The following is an 8,907-nucleotide window of genomic DNA, read 5'->3' as shown; positions in this document are numbered from 1 at the left end:
ATGAGAATGTCGTGTTGGTTTGGTGGATGAATCAAATAAGATAAGATTATGAATAAATGCATTAGAGAGAACATTGGGGTAGCACTTACGGGAGAAAAGGTGGTTGGAATATATGGAGAAGACCTGAAGAAGCTCAAGTGTAGATTTGTTAGGAGTCCACATTGAGTAGAATAAACTACTTGATATGGTACTTAAGCCTTGATATTCATTCCACCTAATGAACTAATCTTTTGGGTTAGACTCTCTCCTCTTGTGTTTAAGTCCTAACAAGGTTACATGGAGGATAGACCAATAGCTAGGGGTCAAAGGAGACTTGCTATTTTTAACCAACCACTTTGGAGGCTTTCCTTTGTATTTTTAGGAGGAAGTTGGACCAGGGGTGTTGAATAGTTAGATAGAGCTTAGAAGAGTTAATAAACCAGGGGGAATTAAGAGGATTGTTGTAACAGATTGTAATTGATTGGTGCAGTATATTGGATGTTATAGTTAGAGGGGAATTAATTTTTCAGTAATAGAATAAACTATTCTTAACAGTTGTACGTGGGGTTTCCCTTGGCAGAGTAGAATAAAAGATTTGTTCTCGCTGATCTTCTTCTCTTTCATCTCTCTTTCTTCCTTATTTCCCTTCTTGATTAATATCAATTGGTTTGTCCTACCGTTTCACGAGAGAGAGCCGGTGTGGGCAGCGATAAAGGAAACAACAAAGATATACTTATGTTATATCTCATATTTGAAAGAATTATACTTTCACGTTATGAATCTTAAGGAGAAAATTATACATTTTTACAGTTATGCAGTTTACTAAAAAAAATTCAAATTTACAAACTAAACAATGAAGATATCATATTTTAACTTTCTCCATTGTGAGGTGAATACATTATAACAAAGTTGATATGATAAATTGGGCTAGATCCTAAAAATTATCTCTCAGTAATTGGATTTAACTTTTGTGTTATTTTCATGCTCTATTTTGTTCAAGAATGGAGGGCACTAAATCAAAACCTTAGTCTATATTGTTCATTTTTGCAGCATGCTCCAAGTTGAGTACCTGTAATCCAAACACAGCAACCCAAAATATGTATGCTTATGGCGATTTAATTATTCTAAGTAGAATCTAATATGGTATTAGATAAGGTCATGCTTTGCTTCTCCTCCATTTCGCTTTGCTTTATTAATTATGTAGTATGGAAAATTTTCATTCAACTTTCTTTTGAATGCATTGCTTTTGGTGGTTTATGTTGCATACACATTATTGGAGCTTTTGGTTCTCTCCTTTCCTGTACCAACCCTGTTGTCTTATCAAACTGCTCTTTTTTTTTTTTTTTTGCATATGCTCTGAAATACATGAAATATTGTCAAATATTTTCCAAGAATTTCTTCTCCCTATGTCTAGTTTGGCATATTTGATATTTTTTCCCCTTGTAGGTTGCATTGAGTACTCTCTTGATCTTCATTTATAATTGTTCTGATCAAGTTCTAGTTACTCGAGAAAGGAGAAAGGCTAAATCCAGGGAATCAGCTGCTAGACAAGTAAGAGAAACTGTACGGCTTGAGAAAGGTGGAAAATAGCAAAAGATGTTGCTAAGAAAGGTAGAGGGGGATTGCAAGAGCAATTATCTCGCATTTTTCTTGCAAAAAATTAGTAAAGAAATCAGATCATTCTAGCCAAGCTAAACATGGTACGGGTGATACATTTTTACCCCCAATGCCTCCAAATTCTTCAAGCTTATATGAGCAGTCATCTTCAGCTTTAAAATCCCAAAACAAGGAACCTACCAACCTTACTAAAATTTTGAATTCCCTCGAGGATGATCCGCATAGCAATGAAGGATTCAATCTACAAATTGGAGATAAAAATATTAAAAAACAGATGCCAAAGGGCAAGAATTTACATACACAAAGCCAGAGTTTAAGGTATACTTATGGTCAGATTGAGAAGGAGAAAGTTCAACAAGAGAAAAACAAGAACTTGACTTTCTCAGGAGTTATTTCAATGGCTACTAAAGGCGATGTTCGAACAAGGCCTATGATTGAGGTAGCTTTTAAGGATTTAACTCCTACTTTCAAAGGTAAAAGAAAACATATAATGAGATGTGTGACTGGTAAACTCATGCCGGATCGAGTTTCTACTATGATGGGTCTATCTGGAGTCAGCAAAACTACATTTCTTTCTGCCTTAGAGTCAGCAAAACTACATTTCTTTCTGCCTTGGTAGGGAAGGCAAGAGGATGCACTATGACAGGCTCAATTCTAATCAACGGAAAGCCCGAATCCATTCATTGTTATAAAAAAATTATTGGTTATGTGCCACAAGATGATATTGTGCATGGGAACTTGATAGTGGAGGAAAATCTTCATTTCAGTGTAAGATGCAGGTATCTGATTTGCCTTGGAGAACCTACTTTGTGCCTCTTTTTTCCATATGCTTGAAATGAGTGAACTTTGTTTTGTTATTACCTCTAATTCATTGCAATTGATTCAAAGGTTAATAAATTAAGACAATTAATTTTGTATATTCAGTAGTTATTTATGATGCATTCCTAATTGATCTCATGTTTATTTTAATCCTTGACAATTGGCATGATTTGCTTCATATTATTTAAGGTTATTTTTAAATAATTATTTTTGTTAACGATTTATGATAAGGTACCAGAAATCTAACTCTATTTTATCTATATTAACTTATTAAGTAACAATGCAACTCTTTTCATGCTATTCATATGGAGTATATTTAGAGATAGAAGGACAGATAGTTAGTTAAAGAAAAAATAATACAAAACTTTGAGGGTGTGTTCCTCTCAATCTTTTCCTCACCAAATACTTCCTCATTTCTACAAATACCTCAACTTTTTACTACATTCCATTCCATGACCATGTATATGCTTCATATTTCCTACTCTACCCTCCTTAATTCCATAGTCTCGTCCATTGCTCTCCCTCTAGCTCTCCTTTGCAAGTAATTATGCAGTTTTGGTCTGCCTTGTGTACTGTGTAACTAGCATGGCTTATGCAATAGCAATTTATTTTGAGCCTGCTCCAACACAACTGATATGTATCATATAAATATAGGGTCTTGCTAATCAATGTTGTTAGAACACTGATTAAACAATTAAAAGGAGAAAATATTTATTGTAAAAAGGGTAAAAAAAAATCCTAGGCAATATAACTTTACATATTATAATAAAAACCTTTCTCCTTTTAATTTCTTACTAATGTTCTAAGGATACTGGTTAACATTTTTCATAAATATATATATTTTGAAATTATTGATAAAAATTGTACATTTGACTTTCTCTTTATGGATCTTTTCTCATCACTTGTAGTGGTCAGTGCTTCTCCTGGTTGTTATGACTCTCATTGCGAACCAAAAAAGAGATATTGTCTTTATGAAGGTCCTCATAAAGTTGAGCTACCCAGATTGGGCTTTCGAGGCCTTTATCATTGCAAATGTTGAAAGGTGTGTTTTTATTTGTGGTTATAATCCCTTTCCTTATGGGGGACTATTGACTTTTTGGGTGAATGCATTCATGAATATGTACATTTTAAAACAAATGTAGACATGTATGCACTCATGCACATTTTTGAATGTGTAAGTGTATAAACTTCAACCCTAGGTTAGAAACAAAATACTATTCAAACAAAATTAGTTTGCAAATGAAAAAAAAATGTATAATCAAATAATTAATTTATGATATAAATATAATACTCAAATGATGTTATATTAGATGTGCGAGCTCAAATAATAACATTTAATGATTAAGGTAAGTAATATACCTTTTGCTCTCCTTGTGTTATCTATTAAGTCATGTCTTAGAAGTTTTAGGGTGATACAAATTTCATTAAGGTGAGATCTTAATAATCAAATGTTCTTTGTTAGAGACTGAGTTTATGGATGCAATTGGTTACAATGTTGCATATTTAAGGCTTCAATTGAATAAATATTTTTAATTGATAACGATGTTGGTAAATTAATAAGGGGCCTCATGATAAGATTTTGTAGTGCTACTATTTAAAATATGGAAAATCTAGTTCAAATGTGTGACCATTGCATCATTGTTTTTCTTAATCCCTGGGAATGCTTAACATGCATTACTGGATTCAACTAAGGTTTAAAGATGAAAGATGAAAGTTAATTTCCCTTAGTTTGTTTTTTTCATTGTAGTTCTTGAAGTGTTCAATTTTTTTTACTTTTTTCTCTTAAGTCTAAAATCACATTGTTACTAATTATTTAGAATATGATAAACCATGGCTCATGTTGGTCTGAAGATACTACTTGCGTGCAGGTCAATCCAATGATCTCACAAAACAAGATTGCAAGGAAACAAATTGTTGAACATGCAAATTTCTCAGGGAGGATACTTTGCTAAGTGCTTATTTTTACTTTAGCCTCTATAGTTGTGCATGTTTTATGCATATTTGTGCACATGTGTGTTTTGCAATTGTGACATTGTATTCCAAAACACACGTTAAAAGGCACACAAACAATCATCTTTCCTTTTAACAGTTTCTCCCTTTAATTTGTGTTTGCATGATTTGTTGTTCAATTATATTATAAACACTCGACTATAATATATATAGTACTAACAAATAACTAGGAAAGGAAAAGCACAATTTCACCTTGAGCATCTGACTTGACCCTGATTAGCACAACCCTTATTTTTATTAGCTAGTTAGCTTGATTCTTAGAGAATTGCGTAATGGACTAGAAGACCTAGGTGTAGTCCAGTGAATTTCATTAAATCACATATTCAAATATATGTTGCATTTCTTTTATTGGTTTATGCTATTATAATAATTTGTTCCTTTTATCACAATTTTTGTCCCCTTTTTTCTTTTGAAGTATTTAATTTGCTAAGCAAAATTAATAAATGTGTTTTGTTAAATGATTTTCATCCACAGATTTAGATGTCTCTAGCAAGGGATGGGGTTGTGCCACAAATTTTGAAGGCAAATATTGGAAGTCTTTTTGCAGAAATTGAGATAGCTACAATGTATGGACTGTAATTAATGCTTTATGGACATGTTGAATGTTGAATATTGCATGTGTTTGCTTGTTTGTTTCTAATTTGCAAAATTTGGTATTCATTTGACTAAGACGGTTTAGGTAAAAAACTTAGAAAGGGTACACTTTCTAAGACGGTTGTTAGCTAACAACTGTCTTAGAAAGTTGTCTGTCTAAGATTTTCAACCGTCTTAGAAAGTACCTAGATAATAACCGTCTTAGAAGGGGTACTTGTTTCGCCTCTCGGCAACTGCGAAGTTTATCAGCAAGTGCACTGAGTCATACAAGTAGTATAAAACGATAAGACCGAGTATCGTATCCACAGGGAGTTTGTTTCATTCAAAAAAGCATTCATTCAATAAGTAGACATTTGTGTAACATCATGAAATAGAAATAAAAAAAGGATATAATTGCAATTCTAAAGATAACTACAAAATTAACTTAGTAAATGCAAGAATAAACAGATGATTAAAACGTTGGGCCTTTCTACTAAGTGACTTGATGCAATTAAAGGTTTTTCTCTATCTAATGTTGTTTTTGTGTTCTATGTTGAGGACAATTATCCCAAACACTGATGTCTCACGCGAATGGGCTAATTCTAATTAAACTTCGTTCTCGGATCCCTCGTCGGACTTAGCCTAACCGAACAACATTAAGATCACAACATATTAAAAACTAGAGTCCCTACACTACGTGTCCAAATAATACAGTTATCTAGCCCTGCTCTATCCAGTTCTAAGGATTCAAAACATTTCCCAATGCTAAAAATCCTAACTTTACACACAAATGGGTGATCAGACCAAAAGCATGCAAGAATTAAGTGCAGATAGAAGCAGTGAACACATCAAAACAACATAAAATAGATAGTAAAGAATATTTACATCAAGACTCAACAGAAATTCCCAACAAAAGCTTTAGCCTTTCATGGCAAGTTATCACCTTCCAGCTACAATAGGAGGTTTTGGAAGCAAAATTCAGATTACACAGTGGTAGGGATGTCTCCTCCATCTCTAGGAACCTAAAGATCACTCTAAAACCTAAACTCCTCTTGAAAGTTGAGGTTTTTGGAACCCCCTTGCCTTGTTGGATCTCTCACGTAGTAATTCTCTGTGTTTTCTGCCAAAACTCCCTCCTTTTTCGCCAACTTAAACTTTTAAGGGCTTTTTGTCCTCGAAGGCTCGCTTAGCGGCATTTTTGTACTAAGAGCGAGTTAGTGATTTTCCGTTGAGTGAGCTGGGCGCGCTTAGCGCGAGAGAAGACAAACGACTCGCTGAGTGAGTTGATAACGCGTTGAGCACGCAGATGCTTGACATATTCTCCTGACTCGCTAAGCAGGCTGAGTGCCTCGCTTAGCGGATGATTCTCGCTAAGCGCACAAGCCTCGCTTAGCGAGACACCAGCCATAACAACCTTCTTATTCTTCATCTTTTCACCTGAAAATGAAGTTGCAAACACATTAATTCACATTGAAGGGAATATCTCTGCATAAAAATCAAACTAAACCTAAAAATATGTACAAACCTACAAAAAGAACCAAAAATTGGGGAAAAGACATGATTTTCATAAAGCTTTTCAACACAAAAGTTAGTCGTAAATGATGAAGGACTTTTCTTGGCTTGTAATGAGGCTGGGCTGCAAACAAGTCATGGTTTTTCTAGGATGAAAAAGCTTAAGTTCTAGGAGAGCATTCATCCTTATATCAACCTTTTTCTCTTTTTATTCCAGCTCTATTACTTGCCTTTTACATTCAAGGCAGTTTGCTTCACTTAGCTTCAATAACAGCACACACTCAACTTTTATTCTTGAATTCTCTCTCTCTTTTTTTATTTATTGTATTTTAGCAGCTTTTACTTGCTGCTTTTTGATATTATTGTGTATGTTGTTATTTGCCTTACCACACTTGTTGTCACCCCATAATCTCCCCCAAAGTTGGGGCAAATTTTCTTTGAACCACAATGCTTTCCTACAACCTAAGACAAGGTAGATGGAGATTACAATTTACAAGCTCAGGGTTCAAGTCAATCAATCAATTTTCAGCTCAACATAGGTGCAAGGGATAATTCATTCATGAACAGGGTAAGCTTTTTGGCTAAGTGGTTGTCTCAATCAATCATAGCCTTCATCATCTTCAAACTCATGCATTCATTCAGTAATCAGAGATTCATGCAAAAATCAGTACTCAATGCTAGTCGTTCTCTCACAGTTAAAGTTCACACAACTCACCGGGTTGTGGCTAATGCTTACCTTCACAATTTATCTGTCAAACCAACTAACATTTTCAGTCATGCCTTTAATTCATGTTCTTTCTCTTCTAATTACTGCATACTCATTCAAAGCATTTGATCTAATCATCACAATTCACTCAATTCATGCAATCGATCAATTCAAATCATTCACAAACACAAAATTTTCAGATCAAACAACCATTGCATAATCAATCAAAATGCAAACTGTTCAACAAGCTTTCACATTTACTGAATAAATAAACAACAAACTAAAACTGAAATTTAAAAACATCAACTGAAAATAAAATGTATCAAAAGTAGAAGAAATAAATCCAAATCCTGTCATGGCTCATCCTGTGTCGCTGTGGGCTCATCCAGAGGTGAGGAGGGAGCATCCTGGGCTGGCTGAGGAATATCCTGAGTTGTAACAGGCCATGGGTCCCAGGTGCTCTATGCTGCGGTCATATCAGCTACATAATCCACATCAGTAGTGCCATCCTCCTCCAAAACAGGTGAAGCCTGTGGAGTAGCCATTGGAGTGGCCTCTAAAACTACCTCCGGCTGAGGCTCTGGCTCTGGCTGAGGCTCCTGGGCTGTGGAAGCCTCACCTTCCCCCAAAGGAGAAGGCTAGACTCTTGGTCAGGCCACCTATGCCATGAAATCCTCTATCCTAATGATAGGTCGATGCTGAGCCGAGTCGTGAATACTCTGCATCACCAGGCATAAGCCACGGTGTAGGCTCTGCAGCATCGGCTCTGTGACCTCAGAACTTCGACACTATGCTGGAACTGATGATGGTGGAGCAGAGGTGCCAGTCTAAACTAGAGCTAATGGAAGTGGTGGTGCTGAAGTAGAGGGAGATGGAGTAGAAGTAGAAGTAGAGGGAGTAGGAGCAGAAGTAGAAGCAGGGGGAGTAGGAGCAGAAGAAGATGGGCCCTCAGATCCTCGAGCCCGAGCCTTGCGAGTCCCTGGAAATACAATCGTGGGATCTTCTAGGTTCCAGCAGTTCTTCTTTATGTACGCCAAATTAATGACAGGGCTAAAGGACTCGAAAGTGAGGGAGTCTGAGATAACTCATCGGGCCACGCAGAGTGCAGGAATGAGGGTTGGAAAGCCGAGCCTCGAGGAGTTGGACTGGGCCATTTGAGAAATCTGGTGTGATATGAGGAAGCCCACGTCTATGTCCATCTTTATAACTAGCCCATAGACTAACCTCGCCCTGTCCATATTCAAATCGGACGTATGAAAAGTGGGGGCGAGGTTGGAGTATGATAACACACTCCAATTCTGGGCTAGTGTAGTCAAATCCTTCCTCATGAGCTTCCAGGGCGCCTCCTCAGCATTTAAAATGAACCCACGCCCTGAAATGCAGAGCTTGGAAGCAAGCTCTTGAGGATCTATGCGCGTCCTACAGAAAATAGAATATGAAGGGTACTGCTTCCCTGGCTGAATGACTGGTGGCGTCTCCAGGAAGCCATTCAGTGATGCCGCATTGAACGTAATTAGCTTTCCTCTGACTCGAACCTATTTTGGTGATTTGTCTTCAAGGTCATACAGGTTCAAGTAGAAATCCTTGACCAGGGCCACATCAATGTGCCCGTCCATGTGCTAGGTCAAGGCCATGTGCCAGTTTCTTCTGATCAGCTCTCTTTTGAATTCATCATACTTAGTCACAAAGAG

The 8,907-nt window shown here is 36.4% G+C and overlaps 1 pseudogene; it reads left to right on the top strand.

Annotated features, from left to right (window-relative positions):
• Positions 1-1,119: 1,119 nt before the first annotated feature.
• Positions 1,120-8,374, top strand: LOC102660177 (ABC transporter G family member 28-like; annotated as a pseudogene).
• The last annotated feature ends 533 nt before the right edge of the window (positions 8,375-8,907 follow it).

The sequence above is a fragment of the Glycine max genome, chromosome 3, assembly GCF_000004515.6.
Source record: "Glycine max cultivar Williams 82 chromosome 3, Glycine_max_v4.0, whole genome shotgun sequence".
Lineage (NCBI taxonomy): Eukaryota > Viridiplantae > Streptophyta > Magnoliopsida > Fabales > Fabaceae > Glycine > Glycine max.
Note: the sequence above shows the minus strand (reverse complement) of the source record. Positions and strands in the feature narration are given on the sequence as shown.